Source organism: Citrus sinensis, chromosome 3, assembly GCF_022201045.2.
Source record: "Citrus sinensis cultivar Valencia sweet orange chromosome 3, DVS_A1.0, whole genome shotgun sequence".
NCBI classification, from domain to species: domain Eukaryota; kingdom Viridiplantae; phylum Streptophyta; class Magnoliopsida; order Sapindales; family Rutaceae; genus Citrus; species Citrus sinensis.
Genome location: NC_068558.1, coordinates 25695252 through 25716444, shown reverse-complemented (window position 1 = coordinate 25716444; position 21193 = coordinate 25695252). Strand labels below are relative to the sequence as shown.

The window sequence follows — 21193 nt, the reverse complement described above, 5'->3', positions numbered from 1 at the left end:
CACAGAGTTCAGTAGCCCCTCTCTGAGTAGAAAAAAAGAAAAAGAGATATTGTCATGACATATTCAGAAAGAAACAGGACAGAAGTCTATCGCGATAGTAACAAAGTCACCTTCAACTCAGCAAGGAACTCGTCCGTATATGGCTGCCCACCAGTCTCCACGATCACAGAGTTAACCAGAGAAAGAAGCTTCCCAGCCTGCTCAGTTCTCTTGGCCTCATCCTTGGTCTTGTTATCAAAAAGCACGCACCTATTATCACATAGTTGAAGGATTTCCTAAAATAATGGGAAAATGATCAGGAATAAAGCAAATTTTAGCTCCTTTCGTAAGCATTGATGAACCAATCAAACACTTGTAGTCTCTAAAAGTTTGAGGATCTTAAGCTGACAAAATTTGTTTTTATCGTGATCGTTAGCACTTAATATTAAGGGTGCGTTTGGAATTGAGGTGCTGTAGCTTTTAAGCTACAGCTGCTATGAAAAAAAAGCTGTAATTATAAAACAAAAGTTAATAATATATAGTAAATATAAATTTTAAATAATAATTTTGATAAAGTTATTAAAGATATAATAAATTTTATTTATACAAGTGAAAAATCATATCAACATAGCTTAAAAGCTACAGCAACTAGTGTTTACCAAACACTTTAGTGCTGTAGCTTTTAAGCTACAGCTGCCCAACCTCAATCCCAAACGCACCCTAAGCCTACTCAAAAACTATTTAATAATCAATTCCATTCTCCTTATGGTTTGACCACTTACATAACCTCTTACGTCCATCAAATTTAACGATATTAAAAGGTGATCAGCATTCCATATAATAATAATAATAATAATAATAATAATAATAATCTTTATATATTCCAGTGAAAAGCATTGACTCAATCAAAATTAGTGGCTACAAAGAAGTAGCTGCCTCTTCACTCGGCAAATTCTTACATTATATAACAAAGCATGAAAGACTGTACTATTGTCATAAACAAACTCAAGTGATCAAAGCTCAAAACTGCGGCATCTATATAATTGACCTAATTTTGCAACATTATAACTAAAATATTTTTATTCCTTCAAACTACAAAAATTGGTACAATAAGTAAAACAAAGTTCCCTTAAAATAACCCGATTTTGTTAATTGCAAAGCTACAACTGGAAGGGGTCTTTATTTTAGTGTTAGGTCCCAATCAAAGTTAGCTAATCAATCACAAGAGTTTTCTACTTATGGTGAGAAAACAAAGACCAAGATAAATCGATTTAGTTGACTGCCTCCTTTTTATTATGCTGGAGCCTTTATTTATAATTCTAACATAACCAACTTAGCCTACAATCACGGCTGTAATCCAAATACGTAAACTGAAATAACACCTTTGCTACTTTTACGAAACACAAAGCTAAGCAACAACTACTAAGGATTCGATCTTATCCTCTATTCCTGCACGATTGTTGAAGCTATCAAATCCCTTGACTCTTGCTCTAACAACTTTGGTGCATTATTCTCACGTGAACCCATGCATGCATGAACCATGCAAGGCTAAACCGAAAGTCTTCACGTCACGTACTTGGGATTTGGCTTATGCCCTCTGCTGGACTTGCGTGGCTCTAGTGACTGTGGCTACTTCTTATCAGGAACCAAATTCATCAAGTACATTCTGAAAATAAAAGATTTGCATGTTGAAACGGAAAAAATATCACATTGAAATTTTAGACAACAATTTTGAGGCTAGAATCCACAGGAATTTTTAAGAGAATTTTAAATCTTGTAAAGTTAGTTTTGATACTTTATTCAAAAAACGCCGAATAAAATGGACCTGTATAGCAAGTCACATCCTCTTTGGCCCACTTTTAAAATCTTAAAAGTAGGTTAATTTTGAGCGTATAAATCAAAGGGGTACATATTTTAAGAAACAAACAAATGAACACACGTTAATAGAATAAGAACCAAGATTAAATAGCAGAGGAAATCAAAGAATACAAATAAAAAAAGCATAAATGTTTAGCGAACGAATGAATGACATCTCATTCGAAGACATTAACATAAAACTAAAATTAAGTAACGCCAGCAGAAAATTACCAACCACACACCTCTCCAGCTAATCCCGCATGGCAGAAGAAAACCATTCAAGAAATGGAGCACCATCGAAAATGGAACTTTAAGACGGCTGGCGTACTATAATCTTCTAACTAGTATTTTCAGCATGCATATATTCATATTAAAATTCCAATAGTCCAACCGTAAAGGAGTCTAAAACGTCACAAAAGAACCAACCAAAGACAACTTGATCAAATGACTAATGAAATTATCGAACACTGTTGCAGTTCAGAAACAAACCTTTAAAGGGTTTGGACACTCATGACCCAAATAATCTTCTAATGTTTTCTCATTATCTTCAAGATAATCCCCTCCAGTGAAAACAACAACCATATAGTCAAAAAACAAATTCCCGAACAAGGTCGGCAAACGGTGTACTGCAGCTTCTTCCTCTTCAGTAAAACGGCTTCGAACAGAGAAAACTACAAGGACTGCATGGATCCCACCCTTGGCCAAACCAATGCACTTGACAATTTCCTTGCCGACAAACTCAGAGCCAGCGGAAGAATCAAAAGGTCCTGCAATGGCTCCTAACATCAATCTACTTGCCACCACAACATCAACAAGCATGGAATGGAATATCTAGGCATCAACATTAGTAAATTACCGGGGGTATCAATGACATTAACAACCTGGCCATCTTTGAGCACGGTTGTCTTCATTTCACAAGTTTTAGTAACACCAGACGAGCCAGCACTCGCCTTGAAGGCTTTTCTTCCGAGAATACTATTGCCCGACGCACTTTTGCCATTGCCAGTACGGCCAAGTAAAACCACAGTGCGCTCCCCATTAGATGGAGAAGTAGGCTTCCAATCGCCATCAATCACTCTTTCTCCCATCCTAAAAAAAATTTCAATTTACCTGCAATGCATTTACAATATCAAACCACTTCACATTGAATTCACTTTTTATCGTTAAACAATAAGAAAGAAAATTTAGTTACCATACCCTTACAATTTCACTCCATTAAAACTTATATTTGTTATTACTTTAAATATTATCCAACCGAACATGAATAAATTCATTAAAAAATATTAAAAATAAAAATCATTCAGACCCGACGACATAGTGTAAATTTGTAATCTTAATAAAAATATGATGAATTGATATATATTCAAGCACAGAATCTAAACAACATCAGTTAATTAATTAATGATGCTAATGTATAATTTAATTTAATTCTGCTTGTTTTACGAAATTATTGAAAAAAAAAACGACGACAATCGATTATGCATAGTGGCGGACCGAGATACTTAAATTAGGAGGCTTAGTTCAAAACATTTTATTTAATTTGGCGTTTTTTTTTCAAATGCTCACATGAATACATTTTAAATCTCATAAACTCAGATTTCATTACTTTCTTTTAAATTTTAAATAATAATGGTAATAAACTCTTTATTTTAAATGCATGAAAGTATCATTTTTCTAAGTAGTTTTCCCAAAATATTAAAAAAACAATAATGTGGCTATTGGGATTTAAACTAGGACTTTAAAACCATCAAATAACATTTTTATCATTGAACTGTAAGTCTTTTATTACATAAAAAATGTGTCCAAATTTTTTTATTTCATTCTTTTAGAAGGGGCGTGGGGGTACATTTAAAAGAAAAATTAATGGCTCAAAAGGGGTTGAAGCCCCTCCTGGGCCTTAATTGGGTCACCCATGATTATGCATTACATCCGATAAAATTTACAAACTGAGGTAAAGAAAATCGAGTCTAAAATAATAAAAAAAAGAAATTAAGATTGAGAGGAAAAGGCAAGGGCAATTTGGAGAAAGCAAAGTATGAAAACAAACCGTGAGATGATGCGATGAACTAAGATTTTACTTACTTACGAAGAGAGGAGAGCTAAAAAGATTGTGTTGCGTATGCAAAGATGAGAAAGGGGAAGAGACTTGAATTAAATTTTACCATTTAAGGTATGAAAATTATAAATTGAATAATGAATGTAATAGAAAGTTGAGAAGTACAGGATGTAAGAGAGTTTAAATAAAAAGTTGAGAAGTAAAGAATGTAAGAGAGTTTAAATATAAAGTTGAGTTTCAATAGAAAGTTGAAAAGTAAAGAATCTAAAAGAGTTTGAAGAAAAGAATTTAAAAGAGTTTAAATAGAAAGTTGAGAAGTAAAAAATATGAGAAAGTTGAGAAGTAAAGTATGTAAGAGAGTTTAAATAGAAAGTTAAGAAGAAAAGAATCTAAAAGAAGAATGAACATGCAATTTATCTCTTTTTCCTTTCATTATTTTGTCACTTTTATTATTAAGGAGGTTGATAATTTTTTTCTATTGGAACTAATATATATCATTTATTTCTTATTAATTTTATAATATCTAGAAACTCTCTCGTCACCAAAAAAATTTAAAACAACAGAGGGGTAAATGAGTTATTTTCTTAATAACTTATCTTGGGGCTATAATATGTGCATTCATTATAAGAAAAATATTTTAAAATAACAAAAAGTACAAGAAAATATTTGATAATTAATTTTTTATTTAAATTGAAACATATTTATTTTTTATTTTTAGTACTTAAATTTTTTATTTTAATTCGTATTTATATAATTCATTTAATTTATAATAAATACGAATAAACTTTTATGTAAAAATAAGAATAATATAATAAAATTACATAATTAAAAATTATTGACTATTATTAAAATAATACTAAAGTAATTAGTAAATATTGATTTGAATAGAGGAAAATTGACGACCTCCCATTATTATTATTATGGATACTCCTTTATTAAATTAGCGTATTTGATTAACACTAAAAAGTGTACGTGTAATAAGGATAAAATTTTTAGTTTTTCACTTAAAGTGTTGATTAATGCACGCATAACTTATAAATTATATGAATGCTCCCCAAATAATATTTTGTGTTAAATTAATTTGCAATATGTTAATTTTTATCTTATAAATACTTTTCAGGAATAAATTGGAATTGAAAGTGGGAACAAAGGACTGCTGGAGCAATTTGGAAGTATTATTGAGGAGATGTAAATAAATGAATAAAATAAAATGAATAAAAAAAACCAAGCAATTTGGTTTCTCGTGATGGTCAAGTGGCCATCATGCCCACTTGACCATTACACATTTCAATGTACATATATATATATATATATATAATAATAATAATAATAATAATAATACATTCCTTGCCTATAAAAGGGCAAGCAAATGCAAGGAGAAGCCAGTAGAGGAGGGAGCCGAGTTCTGAGAGAGAGTGATAGCTAAGGGTGTAGTTGAAGAATTTCTTTCTTTCTTTCTTTCTTTCTTTCTTTCTTTTCTTTTCTTGTTTCCATCCGAATTAATTTTCTTTGTAATATATTTCAAAAAGTTTATCAAATAAAAAGAGTTTTGTGTTTTCTTTCAGTATGTGTGGCTAATTTTACTAAGTTGAGGTGAAGGATGAAGCTCAATGTTTCAAACTATTAATTATTATTATTTTCTCAAATGAGTTTTTAAGTTTATTTTATTCTTTTCTAGCTATTTTTATGTCATGTTAATTTGTAAATTTCTTTGGATCTGCATGGTATTTTGACATAATGTCGACACATAGTGTGGCACATTAGGTACTTTATTCCATATTTATCCACACACATAGAATTAAATGATATAATAATTAACTGGTAAAAGTGAGGCAAAATATAAATGAGAGAGTATGAAAATTATAGTTTGAATACTAAGAGTGGATCCCGTAACCTTACCGTATTTTTAAATTGTTTTCAAATAATTTATTTTCCTCACAATTAATTTTCTTTGTTTAACAAATTGACAACTAGATTTTAAAATTTTCTGTGGTTCAACCCCGAACTCACCGGGTTATATTATAACTAGACACTCTTATACTTGGGAGTAATACACTTTTGAGTCATGTCAAGTTTTTGGCGCCGTTACCAGGGAGTTTTCTAAATTTGCTGTTAGTTTGTCTTTACTTATTTTTATTTTATTTTTATTTTTTTGTCTTTGCTATCTTTCCGTGATCCTATTTTATTCTCTTTTCACAAAACTTTAGTTAGCACCCCTCCTCTTTTCAAACTTTAACATTATCTATAAAATTTATGAGAAACTTCATTTTAGCCCAGAAACCTTTGCAAATCAATCCCCAAATCGAATTTATTTCTTTGAATTTCTACAATTTACTTTACGCATTTATTTTAAATGGTCGGTTCTATCGCCTAACTGTTATTTAAATTTTTTTAATTTATATATTTGTGTTTATAGGGTCGGTTCTACCGCCTATTATTTTAATTTCAGTTTATTTATTCTTCTACATTAATTTATCTAATTTTATGTTTTATTATATGTATGGTTTTAAAATACCACCTAAACTGTTTCTTTTAATTTCTTTGTTTATGGCTGGTTTCACCGCCTAATTTATTGATTTTATTTATTTTCAGTTTGTTTATTTTTATTTTGTATTTTTGCTTATTTAATTTCCAGTTTATTTTTATTTTTTGCAATTTTCATTTAGCGTTTTATGCATCGTTGGTTTAGCACACATCATTAGCATTGCATGCGTCGTTGGTCTCGTACAAATAGTGGTAGATTAATTAGAAAATCACCTTCACCACCCTTAGATATGGCTGACATAGGAGCTGAAAATATTTTGCAGCACGAAAATGACTAAGCCTTGCAAAATCTTCATGAACAGCCTAGGACTCTTAGAGACTTCATGCATCCTATTAGAACAAGATCACCATCATGCATAGTTTTCCCTCCTAATGCATCACATTTTAATTTCAAACCTGGTATCATTCAATGTCTTCCTACTTTTCATGGTTTGGAGTCTGAAAATTCATATTTGCATTTAAGGGAATTTGAGGAAGTCTATAACACATGTACTGATCAAAATTGTAGCATGAATATAATCAGGCTTAAGTTTTTTCCTTTCTCACTAAAGGATAAAGGTAAAACTTGGCTACAAAATCTTAGGTCAAGATCTATCAGAACTTGGGATGAAATGCAAACACAATTTTTGGAAAAATTCTTTCTACCCCACATAACAAATTCTTTCACAAGACAAATCACCACTTTCACTCAAAAATCAGGAGAAACTCTCTACCAATGTTGAGATAGTTTTAAAGAACTACTTAACATTTGCCTACACCACAATTTTGAAACATAAAGATTAGTGTCTTATTTCTACGAGGGATTAACATCCCAAGGTAGAAGAGTCATTAAAATAATGTGTAATGGTGAGTTTAGGGATAAAAGTCCTGAAGATGCATTAGACTATCTTGACTATATAGCAGAGAATGTGCAACATTGGGATACAGTTGGCTCTTATGAGTCATCAAGTAAACCCCAGTCATCTCCATCTGGTGGAGGTATGCATAACCTTAAGGAAGACCATGATTTTCAAGCTAAATTTGCATCATTGGCTAGAAAAGTCGAAGCATTAGAATTGAAAAAGAATGATCATGTAAAGTCTGTTCACAATATTTCATGTTATGTTTGCGATTCTACTGACCATTTTACGCAGGACTGTCCAACTTTGCCAGCTTTGAGAGAAAGTTTGCATGAGCAAGTAAATGTCGTTGACAATTTCAAAAGGCCAAATCCAAATCCATACTCCCAAACTTACAACTCTGGTTGGAGAAACCACCCAAATTTTAATTGGAGAAATGACAATCATGCACAACCTTCACAACCAGTTCCTCCACGTCAAATTTTCCAAAACCTCCAGAGTTACCCACCATATGTCCCACCAACAAGAAAAACTCTGGAAGACCCATTGCATTCGTTTATTAAAAAACAATAGTCAATCAATAACCAAACGATGCAAATCTTAACCAATTTGACAGAAACTATCTCCAAACTTACATTTGTTCCGACAATGCATGAAAAATGAAAGTTTCCTGCTCAACCTGAACAAAACCCCAGGAGTCAACAACATCCTCAAATGGAAAATTTAGGAAACCAAAATATGAGTCAAGTCAAATCGGTTATAACTATTCGTGGTGGTAAAGTGGTCGAAAAACACATTGTGGACCCTCATGAAACTAGTAAAGATTCAATTTCATAAAATAGGGAAGAGTCTGTCGAACCTTTAACCCATGAAGAAATAACCAACTCTCCTCATGTACTCTCATTTCCTCAAGCACTGATTAAGCCAAAGAAATCAAACAATAGTCCAGAAATTTATGAAGTTTTTAAACAAATAAAGGTCAATATTCCTCTGTTGGATGTCATTAAACAGGTGCCTTCTTATGCTAAATTTCTAAAAGATCTGTGCACGATGAAAAGGAAACATAAAGTGCAAAAGAGAGCTTTTCTAGCAGAACATGTAAGTTCAATTCTCTCAACCAATAGTGCTTTGCAATACAAGGATCCTGATAGTCCAACTATTTGTTGCACTATTAGGGATCACAAAATTGGCCATGTTTTACTTGATCTTGGTGCTAGTGTTAATTTGCTTCCTTACTCAGTGTACCAACAACTCAATCTCGGTGAGTTAAAACTAACTTCTACCACTCATTGACTTGCTAATAGATCGATTAAAGTTCCAAGAGGAATAATTGAAGATATATTAGTCCAAGTTGATAAATTCATATACCCTGTGGATTTTATTGTTTTAGAAACGAAACCAATTGCTAATGAATACAAACAAATTCCTATTATATTGGGTCGACCATTTTTAACTGTTGCTAATGCTTTGATTAATTGCAGGAATGGAGTAATGAATTTATCTTTCGGTATATAACATTGGAACTCAATGTATTCAACATATGTAAACACCCTCACCACCAAGAAGATGATGATAATGAGAATGAGGAGATTGATCTCATAGAGCCAATCATTGAGGAATACATTCAGGGTGAGAATTTTACAAACTTTGTAGAAATTTGTTTTGCTGGTTCTTTTGAATCAAATAAGGAATTAGATTGTGATACTGCTAACATATGCCCTACACTTGATTCTATGCAGGTACCTACATGTGACAATGACCAATCGAACTTTGAAGATACGGTACAACCTGAAAAACCAAACGAAGATGAAGCACCAGAGCCCGAATTAAAGCCCTTACTAGAAAATTTAAGTATGCCTATCTTGGAGAGCAGCAGACATATTCGATGGTAATTTCTTCCCAACTCACGGATGATCAAGAAGGTAAGTTGTTGTCTATATTAAAAAGGCGATAAAATTGCATTTGGTTGGACCTTAAAAGACATAAAAAGCATTAATCCTTTAATTTGCACACACTGAATATACTTAGAGGAAAATACCAAAACAACTCATCAACCACAAAGAAGACTAAACCCTCATATGAAAGAAGTGGTAAAAAATAAGGTCCTTAAACTACTAGATGTATGAATTATCTATCATATCTCTGATAGTAAATGAGTAAGTCCAACACAGGAAGTACCAAAGAAATCTGGAATAACCGTTGTAAAAAATTAAAAAGGTGAACCAATCCCAACACGAATTCTATCCAGTTGGCGAATGTGCATTGATTACAGAAAATTAAATGATGCCACTAAAAAAGATCATTTTCCCTTGCTATTTTTAGACCAAATTCTCGAAAGAGTGGCTGAACATTCCTACTACTGCTTTCTTGATGGTTACCCTGGCTATTATCAAATCCCTATAGCCTTAGAAGACCAGGAAAAGACCACATCCACATGCCCATTTGGAACATTTGCATTTAGGAGAATGCCTTTTGGACTTTGTAATGCTCCTACAATATTTCAAAGGTGCATGGTAAACATTTTTAGTAACATGGTTGAAAATTGTCTTGAAGTTTTTATAGATGATTTAACTGTATTTGGTAATTCTTTTGATATAGGTCTTAATAATCTAGAAAACGTTTGTAAAAGGTGCAAAGAAAGAGGACTAGTTTTAAATTAGGAAAAATGCCATTTCATGACCACTTCTGGAATTGTCTTGGGCCATGTTGTGTCTTCAAAGGAATTGAAGTTGACAAAGCCAAAGTTGAAGTCATTTCAAAATTACCCTCACCAAAGACAATTAGAGAAGTCTGTTCCTTTTTAGGACATACAGGATTTTATAGGAAGTTTATAAAAGATTTTAGTGTCATATCTAGACCACTTTGTAACCTCCTAATAAAAGACACACATTTTGAATGGACTAAAGATTGTTAACAAGCTTTTGAAAAAATAACTACTCTTTTGACATCAACCCCGATAATGCAACCCCTTTATTGGTCTTTACCTTTTGAGCTAATGTGTGATGCTAGTGATTATGTTGTTGGTGTCGTTCTGGGTCAGAGAAAGTAATGTAAGCCCTTTGTCATCTATTATACAAGTAGAACTTTGAATAGTGCTCAAATGAATTACACTACAACTGAAAACGAACTGCTTGCTGTAATATTTGCATTGAATAAATTTGTTCGTATTTAATTAGTTCATCCACTATTGTTTATTCTGATCATGCTGGTGTGAGATATTTAATGTCAAAACAGGATGCCAAACCAAGGTTGATACGATGGATTTTGCTACTTCAAGAATTTAACTTGACAATCAAGGACAAAAAAGGCGTTGAAAATGTTATTGCATATCATCTTTCAAGACTTACGAATGAGTCTTCAATTGAAACAAAACCCATAAACACCCATCAATGATTCTTTTCTGTAAACTTAATGCCTTGGTATGCTAATATTGTTAATTATCTTGCAACATGTGAAATACCATCTGACTGGAGTTCCCAGGACAAGAAGAAATTCTTAACAGAAGTGAGAAGTTTTTACTAGGATGATCCATACTTGTTTAGGTACTGCTCTGATCAAATTTTTCGAAGATACATACCAGACAATGAGGTAAGTAGGGTCATTCAATTTTGTCATTCTGAAGCATGTGATGGCCATTTTTCTTCAAAAAAGACAATTGCAAAAATATTACTGTGTGGATTTTATTGGCCTACATTATTTAGAGATTCACATGTATTATGTAAAGTGTGTAAGAATTGTCAAATAGTATGGTCTATTTCAAAGCGAAACATGATGCCTTTAAACCTCATCCTCATCATTGAAATATTTGATTGTTGGGGAATTGATTTTATGGGCCCTTTTTCATCATCATTTAGATTTGTATACATTTTGGTTGCTGTTGATTATGTTTCAAAATGGATCGAGGCAATTCCTTTTCGGCACAATGATCACAAGATTGTGATCTGCTTTTTAAAAGAAAATCTTTTGAACAGATTCGGAATACCTCGAGCCATTATCAGTGATGGAGGTAAGCATTTTTGTAATAAGCCATTTGAGTCCTTAATGAAATAATATATAATTACACATAAAGTTGCTACCCCTTATCACCCTCAAACAAGTGGTCAAGTTGAATTAGCAAATAGGGAGATAAAACAAATTTTAGAAAAGACAGTTAATCCAAACCGTAAAGAATGGTCTCTTCAACTAACTGATGCAATTTGGGCATATCGTACTGCTTTTAAAACATCTTTAGGAATGTCACCCTATCGGCTTGTTTATGGAAAATCTTACCACTTACCAGTTAAACTTGAACATAAATCATTTTGAGCTATTAAAGCTTTTAATTCAAATCTTGATAATGCTGGTAATGTGCATAAATTGTAATTAAATGAACTTGAGGAATTAAGGAATAATGCATATGAGAATTCCAGAATTATTAAGGCAAGAACCAATTTTTTTCCTGACAAAAGAATTTTTCGGAAAACATTTGAAATTTGTTAAAAAGTGTTGCTTTATAATTCTCGTCTTCATTTATTTCCAGGAAAGTTAAAGGCAATGTGGAATGGTCCATTTGTTGTAAAAAATGTGTATCCATATAGAGCAATAGAAATTGAGAATCCAAAGGATGGTGCCACATTTAAAGTTAATGGTCAAAGATTGAAACCATATATGGAATACCAATCACGTGAAGCAGATACCGAAATCAATTTAAGTGACCCACCAAATTTTAATTGAGCCTTTTCATTTTAACTTTTTGTGAATTTGATTTAATGTTACTTTATCGTTTGAATTATTTGATTTTTTTTCCTTTTCCCTATGTTTTGAATAGAGTGCATTGCATTATTTTTAATTGTGTGTTATTTGACAATTGTGCTTTAGCTCACCAAATTTTTATACTTGTCATGAGTACCTCCATGAGAAGTTTCATTTTCGATCATCTTAAAGAGCTTTTACATGTAAATTTTCACGTAAGGAAATTGCTCCGGTTTTGTAAATCACATCCCATTTGAGATCTACCCTTTTTAAGCACTCACAAATTCTTTCTTTTTAGAATTTTTCTAATGGCAGCAACTTCAAGCAGACAACTAAAGAACATTTGTGTGCTTTCTAGATTTTGCTATGGAAAGTATAAGGAGTTTCTTCAGGCGGCCATAGATCTTGGTCATGTTATAGCAGAGATGAAACTCCATCTTGTATATGGAGGAGGTGATTGAGGGTTATCAAAACTTATCTTTGAAGCTGCTTTCATTCGAGGAAGCCAAGTGTTAGGCATCATTCTAAAAGCCTTAAAACCTTTAGGATGTCTACCAAACACACCAACTGGATAAGAGTTAGTTATATCAAGTATGCAAGAAAGAATATCTGAAATATTAAATCATGTTGATGCTTTCATTTTCTTGCCAGGAGACCTTACAACTTTAGAAGCGCTAATTACATTTGCTTCTTGGGCCCATTTGAATATCCATAAAAAACCCATCAGTTTGTTAAATGTTAATAACTTTTATGATGGCTTAATAACATTTCTTAATCATGCAATTAAAAATCATTTCATTCCATCCTCAGCGAAAAAACTCTTCATTTGTGCTCCAACTACTAATGAGTTACTTGATCTTTTGCAAGCTTACAAACCAAAGCCAGATCCCATGACTTTGGCGTTGGATTGGACAACTGATGACGATGGCAGTAACTCTCGTAACAAGTGTAGATTAGATTTAACTCTTCATTCGTAAATATTTCCAGTAGTGGCCAAGTAATATCTTCTAAACTCTATTCCTTTCTTTAGACATTAAGGACAATGTCTCCTTCATGTTGGGGGGAGGGAATAGTTGACAATTGTGGAATGTCTCAGTCCTGGTAATGTTTTTATTAATTTTTGTTGTAAAGACTAACTTTGGATAAATATTTGAGTCGAAGATGGCAAAATATAGAATGTAGTGTCTCTAGAAACGCATCTTCTTAAATTTAGTGTTTTGTTTTCCCAAAAAAAAAATTATTTTTTAACTTTTTTTCCTTTCTTTTTTTCTTTTTCTCTTTTTCTCTTAATTATCCTCCTGAAGTTTCTGCAATCAGTCCCAATTTTTTAGTGTTTTCTTTAATTAAAAAAAAATATTTTTCGATGTGATCTTTTCACATTGGATAACATGATGATTTTCAAATTTTGGTATTCGTATTATCTTTGGCCTTGAGTTATGTTACACTATATTTTCCCCTTTGCATGTTGAAATGTAAATTGAGAAATTAGATGAGTGAAATTGATTAAGTCATTTAGAGGAATGTGCATGTTATGAAAAGTTCAAGTGAGTTTTTGAGCCTATTATCCTTGGAGATAACCATGTTTGCCTATATAACTTCACAATTTATTGTACAAGATCTCAATATTTTCTTTATAAAAAAAGTAAAAAAAAAAGAAAAAGTTTGTGCAGCCGCATCTAAAAGTCCATTGAACTAGTGGATATGAAAGATTATTTAAAGCCCTTAAAAAATGACAGAATGTCATATTTGATCCGTTTGAGCTTTTCTAGCCAACCCTATTACAAAGAATCCATAGTTAACCCCTTTGATCCTTTGAAAAAAAAATTTCTTTGGTAACCTATCATCTTTTCCTACTCCAATGTGGAGTATCACCTTATGTTTTATGTTTTCCATCACCCAATTATGTTTGAAAATAGGGATGATTATGTATTCATAATAATGGTGCTATGAAAAAAAAAAGGATATGTATATAAAAATAAAAATTTAAAAAAAGAAAAAAATCCCAAAAAAAAAAAGCACTTTGTAATCTCCAAAAAGTCCCCTATTTTTCAAACATATATTTTTGTTTTCCTTATTACCTTTTTTGTTAACCATAACCCTAGCATACGTTACGTCTTAACAAAAGTCCTTCTTGATTTTAGGGAACTATAGTCTGAAGTAAAGTTGGTGATATGGACTAAAAGATATGGTGATGCATAAAAATAAAAATTGATTTTGCTAGTAATTCCTTGGACTTGAGATCATTTTATTTCTAAGCTGTGGGTATTATTTTTTCATCTTGGTGAGAGCGTGTGATATTGTTTTATTATTCTCTCAAATCTACCATTTTTAGAGTAACAATTTAATTTGGAATATATTTTCTTTTGAGAGAGTCACTCTTAATCGTGAAGTTTTGGGGTGCGATGTATCATTCTTAAAAGTGACTTGATTAATGTAGCTCTGATAATTGATCATTCAGTAGGAAAGAAAAGAAGCTGAGCTATCTGGTTAGTTAGTTATTTTTAGATGAATTTGATGAATAGAACCTGCTGTTCCTAGTGTGTGTCTTTGTGTGTGTGTAAATGTATGTAATTTAAGCTATAAAATAAATAAATTCTGGCACTGTTACTGAGATCAATGCTCAGGTAAGTAATTCACTAATTTAAGCTATAAATTCAGGCGTTGCTAGGAATATATATTATTATGAAAAGGTGAAAAAAAAAAACAGGTTATTATCATTTATTACCACATAGCTAGCATTGAAATATAAAGTTCCCAATAAAAATTTAACTTCTCCCATTACATGCGACCCATGGAAACAGTACTATCAGCAGGAGTCAGCAAAGCTGCGGCAGCAAATTCAAATGTCACAGAATTCTAACAGGTATTTTCAATTATTTCATCAACAACTATTTTCATATTAAGCATAGTTAATTAATTTTGCCAAAATATACAATTTCAATTGAATTTTCGATTGGTTATCTCACTTTTGACTCTTCATATAGGCATCTGATGAGTGATTCTCTGAGTTCTTTAACTGTAAAGGAGCTTAAGCAACTGGAGAACAGGCTTGAGTGGCGCATCACTAGGATCAGGTCCCGGAAGGTAATTAATTAATTGCATTATGCATGCACGAAATCGACCGAAACAAATAATTGAATTTGAGAAATACACAATTGTTTTACAATAATACATTGCAAAAACTTTATCGATATACGTTCAGTATATGTAACTTATGTCATTTTGAAAATAATTTGTTGCAATTTATGTCATTCTGTGCAACAGCATGAAATGCTGCTACCTGAAATTGAGTTCTTGCAGAAATGGGTAATAATTAAAATTCATTAAATCCTGTTTAGCCATTTTTTCGTTTTCTTCCAAGGTTTTATGGAAATCTTTAATATTTTCATTTTCATAGGAGGTTGAGCTGGCAAATGAAAGCGTGTGTCTCCGATCAAAGGTATGCAAATCAGTCCATTGTATGTATAATGCATTTTTTCTCGCCCTCTTCCAAAATTTCAGCACGTTATTAAAATTACATTGTTTCTGAAACTCAGATAGCATAAATGGAGAACAAGCAAACATGGTGACTGAGCAAGAGCTGAATGCAATTCATGCATTAGCTTCTCGGATTTTCTTCAGTCCTCCTATCATCAAGGGTGGTGGCACTGCTTACTCTCACCCAGACAAGAAGATACTCCATCTCAGGTAATTAATTCTCCCATCGCATTTCATTTCTACACACTCGTGTTGCGCGTGCATTAATGTTTTCTCCCATTTGCAGATAAGCTAGATGCTGGAGATCAAGCTTGTGGCATCTCAGTGCGGGATCTATGATAAGACTACATTATCCACTGAATGTGTGTGCTACTTGATACCTATTTTTGAAACCAGAAATATATGAAACTGGATGAGTTTATGTGTAACCTAATTACTTACGCTGACTTATCATTGGCATCTTCTCTTTGGGAGACCAGTTATTATGCTGAAACTTAATATCTATAAAACTTTCAAAACTGAGGCTGTGTGATGTCGAAGGATTTGCATTATGAGCTAGTTGAACTATGGTGTGTATCAGAGAAGGGTCATAGGCTCGGTGGTTTTATTGCAAGTCTTTCGGATATTAGGATTACTCTGTTAGTCGGTTTGAATTTTTGGGAAAGTCATGATTGTTAGAAGGGCACATTTTGGGTAGTATCTGCTACAAATGTGAAAACAATATAGCGTTCGTTAAGAGCTCAATGAGGAGAAAAGGAATTAGATCTCTTCGGATCCACCGTGTAAGAAAAGATTCTAGACGCCTCCATAAATGAAACTTCATTTCATGTCAATACCGCTTTTTCATATAGTACTATCCTAAGACCGCACTCGAGATTGGACTGTGAACATTTACATAGCAGAAGATATAAGCGTCTGGACTGCGAACATTTACATAATGGCACACCACCCATCAGATGTGCTAGAGGGCTTCGGCGGAGGACTTTCAGGTGGCCTAGGGGGCTGCCGCGGAGGATTTTCAGATGGCTTAGGGAGTTCCGCAGTCTCCTTCTCAATATTTCGAGATTGAATTTCGTCTTTTAACTTCATTTCAGCTAATTGTGCTACCTCTTCTGCCCTTAATCGAGCAGCTTGCTCCTCTGCCAATTGCTGTTCGAGCCTAGTCGTTGTCTCTTTGAGCCCAGACTCAACCTATCAAAAAAGCATCAATATTAGTCAGAAAACATGCCACTAGGCCCTAGAGTAGCAGCACAATACAAAAAAATTGGGTATTGGTAATATAGAACTCCAACTTAAGAGAAGAAAATTCTGAAGTATCAATTTAGTTTAATTCAATTGCAAAGCGGGTTGCTAAGTTCACCATACTCGGCAACTCTTTATGACCAATCAATTCCACTCTCAATCATTGATAAATGGTAGAAACAAAAGCTTAAAAAAATAAACACATAAATCCAAAATATAAAGTGTTAAAGAATCTGCTAACTTTTTCATTTTGCCATACTCCAGGATTGTCGAGAATAAAACTTATAAGCACCTCAGACATATAATCATTACACAGAATGTTACAGGAAATCCAGATTATTGTTGAATAGGATCTGGCTTAATGCCGAATCATTCTATTGCCTTGCAATAAATTACAACTGTGGAAAGGAAAATCAAAACTACGCAGCCATTTGATTAGGTTTCACGTGCGTAACTATATTTTCATAAAAACTTATTGTGAATGTGGCTATTCTATTTTTAACAAAATTAAAATATGACATAGCCTGCTCGTAACATTTCAATTGTTCCCACAGTATTACAAGAAATGTTCTCATGATTGATGACTAAACAAGTGCAGAATCCACCTTAGTGTAAGTCATGATTAGTAAACCACCTACAGCTACTACCATAGAATAACCTACTTAATTTCATCAACAAAAAACAGAGCAGGACCGTCAAACAATCTTCAAGGTAAGAACAGCATGTTACGGCCTTCAAAACATAATGAGTGAACAAATAATAACAGATTTGTCCACATCAACTAGCAAGATAAGGCCTCTTTTCATATGGCAATCTCCAACAATCTAGGGGTATGGACAGAGCGGCAGTCTTTACCACCTCCAAGTCTAACAATTTAGAATATCGTTACAGGTACCTGCACGCTTTATAGGCATTTTTTAATTACACAGTTTGAGAAAAGATTACCCGATTTGATAGATGAACACATATGCATGTCATATTTTGATGCCAAAACATGGAGCATAAAAAATACCATCTCAGCCATTCGTTTGATTCGATCTTCATATGATTCCTGCATCTGGCCCATCAGCTTTGAAATTTCTCGTTTTGAATATTCCTTGAGAGAATCAACCTCAGCTTTTTTATCACGGAGTTCAGTAGCCCCTCTCTGAGTAGAAAAAAAGAAAAAGAGATATTGTCATGACATATTCAGAAAGAAGCAGCACAGAAGTCTATCCCGATAGTAATGAAGTCACCTTCAACTCGTCCGTATATGGCTGCCCACCATTCTGCACGATCACAGTGTTAACCAGAGAAAGAAGCTGCCCAACCTGCTCGGTTCTCTTGGCCTCATCCTTGGTCTTGTTATCAAAAAGCACGCACCTATTATCACATAGTTGAAGGATTTCCTAAAATAATGGGAAAATTATCAGGAATAAAGCAAATGTTAGCTCCTTTCGGTAAGCATTGATGAACCAATCAAACACTTGTAGTCTTTAAAAGTTTGAGGATATTAAGCTGACAAAATTTGTTTTTATTGTGATCGTTAGTACTTAATATCAGGCATCCTCAAAAACTATTCAATAATCAATTCCATTCTCCTTATGGTTTGACCACTTACATAACCTCTTACGTCCATCAAATTTAAAAGTCTTAAAAGGTGATCAGCATTCCATATAACATAAGTAGTAGTAGTAGGAATAATAATAATAATAATAAGTACAATAAGTAAAACGAAGTTCCCTTTAACTGTAAAATAACCCGATTTTGTTAATTGCAAAGCTACAACTTGAAGGGGTCTTTATTTTCATTTTTGTTATTTTTCTTCCCACTCCTCATAGGTTGAATCAAGTATGCAGTAAAATAGAAGAACTTGATATAAATCTTTCTCAAGTTAAAAAATTTTAGGAACCAAAATCATCAAGTAAATTCTGAAAATAAGAGATTTGCATGTTGAAACTGAAAAAAGATCTCACATTGAAATTTTAGACACCAATTCTGAGCCGAGAATCCACAGGAACTTTTAAGAGAATTTTAAATCTTGTAAAGTTAGTCTTCATATTTTGTTCAAACAACGCCGAATAAAATGGACCTGTATAGCAAGTCACATTCTCTTTGGGCCACTTTTGAAATCTTAAAAATACGTAAATTTTGAGCGTATAAATCAAAGAGGTACATGTTTTAAGAAACAAACAAATGAACACACCTTAATAGAATAAGAACCAAGATTAAATAGCAGAGGAAATCAAAGAATACAAATACGAAAAGCAAAAATGTTTAGCGAATGAATGAATGATATCTCATTCGAAGACAATAACGTATAAGTAAAATTAAGTAACGCCAGCAGAAAATTACCAACCACCTCTCCGGCCAATCCCGCATGGCAGAAGAAAACCATTCAGGAAATGAAGCACCATTGAAAATGGAACTTTAAGACTGCTGGCCTACTATAAACCTATCTAGTATTTTCAGCATGCATTTATTCATATTAACCTTCCAATAGTCCAACCGTAAAGGAGTCTAAAACTTCACAAAAGAACTAGCCAAAGACAACTTGATCAAAATGACTGATGAAATTATCGAACACTATAAAGAGTTTAGAAACAAACCTTTAAAGGCTTTGGACACTCATGACCCAAATAATCTTCTAACGTTTCGTCATTATCTTCAAGTTCATCCCCTCCAGTGAAAACAACAATCATATAGTCAAAAAAAATTTTCCCGAACAAGTTCGGCAAACGGTGTACTGCAGTTTCTTCCTCTTGAGAAAAACGGTTTGTAACGGAGAAAACTACAAGGAATGCATGGATGCCATCCTTGGCCATACCGAGACATTTGACAATTTCCTTGCCGACAAACTCAGAGCCAGCAGACAAATCAAAAAGTCCTGCAATGGCTCGTAACATCAATCTACTTACCATCACAACATCAACAAGCATGGAATGGAATATCTAGGAACCAACATTAGCAAATTACCTGGGGTATCAATGACATTAACAACTTGGCCATCTTTGAGCACGGTTGTCTTCATTTCACAAGTTTTAGTAACACCAGACGAGCCAGCACTCGCCTTGAAGGCTGTTCTTCCGAGAATACTATTGCCCGTCGCACTTTTGCCATTGCCAGTACGGCCAAGTAAAACCACAGTGCGCTCCCCATTAGATGAAGAAGTAGGCTTCCAATCGCCATCAACCACTCTTTCTCCCATCCTAAAAAAAAATTTAATTTACCTGCAATGCATTTACAACATCAAACCACTTTCACTCCATTAAAACTTATATTTGTTATTACTTTAAATATTATCCAACCGAACATGAATAAATTCATAAAAATATATTAAAAATAAAAATCATTCAGACCCCGACCATATAGTTAAATTTATAATCATAATAAAATATGATGAATTGCTATATAATCAAGCACGGAATCTAAACAACATCAGTTAATTAATTAATTATGCATATGTATAATTTAATTTAATTATGCTTGTTTCACGAAATTATTGAAAAGAAAAACGACGATGATCAATTATGCATAGTGGCGGACCCAAACACTTAAATTAGGGAGATTAGTTCAAAACATTTTATTTAATTTGGGGTTTTTTTTAATGTTCACACGAATACATTTTAAATCTCATAAACTCAAATTTCATTATTTTCTTTTAAATTTTAAATAATAATAGTAATAAACTTTTTATTTTAAATGCATGAACGTATCATTTGTCTAAGTAATTTTCAAAAACTATTTATAAAAAGAAACAAAATAATGTGGTTACTGGGATTTAAACCAGGACTTTAAAACCATCAAATAGCACTTTTATCATTGAACTATAAGTCTTTTGTTACATAAAATATGTGTCTAAATTTTTTTATTTAATTCTTTTAGAAGGGGCGTGTGGTACATTTAAAAGAAAAATTAATGGCCCAAAAGGGGCTGAAGCCCCTCTTGAGCCTTAATTGGGTCGCCCATGATTATGCATTACATCCGATAAAATTTACAAACCGAGGTAAAGAAAATCGAGTCTACAACAAACAAAAAAACCAGAAATTGAGATTGAGAGGAAAATGCGAGGGCAATTTGGAGAAAGAAAACTATGAAAACAAACTGTGAGATGATGCGATGAACTAAGATTTTACTTACTTGCAAAGAGAGGAGAACTAAAAAGATTGCATTGCGTATGAAGAGATGAGAAAGGGTAAGAGACTTGATTTAAATTTTAGGATTTAAGGTATGAAATTTATAAATTGAGTAATGAATGTAATAGAAAGTTAAGAAGTAAAGGATGTAAGAGAGTTTAAATAGAAAGTTAAGAAATAAAAGATGTAAGAGAGTTTCAATAGAAAGTTGAGATGTAGAAAAGAATCTAAAAGAGTTTGAAGAAAAGAATATAAGAGAGTTTAAATAGAAAGTTGGAATGTAGAAAAGAATCTAAAAGAGTTTGAAGAAAAGAATATAAGAGAGTTTAAATAGAAAGTTGAGAAGTAAAGAA

General features: G+C 32.7%; 2 protein-coding genes across 6 annotated transcripts in view; both read right to left on the bottom strand.

Annotated features, from left to right (window-relative positions):
• Positions 1–21004, bottom strand: part of LOC102620164 (immune-associated nucleotide-binding protein 9-like) — a 64106-nt gene extending 43102 nt beyond the window's left edge. The window contains exon 1 of the mRNA XM_052436935.1: positions 20845–21004. The gene's annotated coding sequence lies outside the window, so the exon portion shown is untranslated. The remainder of the gene's footprint in view (positions 1–20844) is intronic.
• LOC102617684 (immune-associated nucleotide-binding protein 9) overlaps positions 1–21193 on the bottom strand; it is a 56211-nt gene that overhangs the window by 14114 nt on the left and 20904 nt on the right. The gene's annotated exons all lie outside the window — the stretch shown is intronic.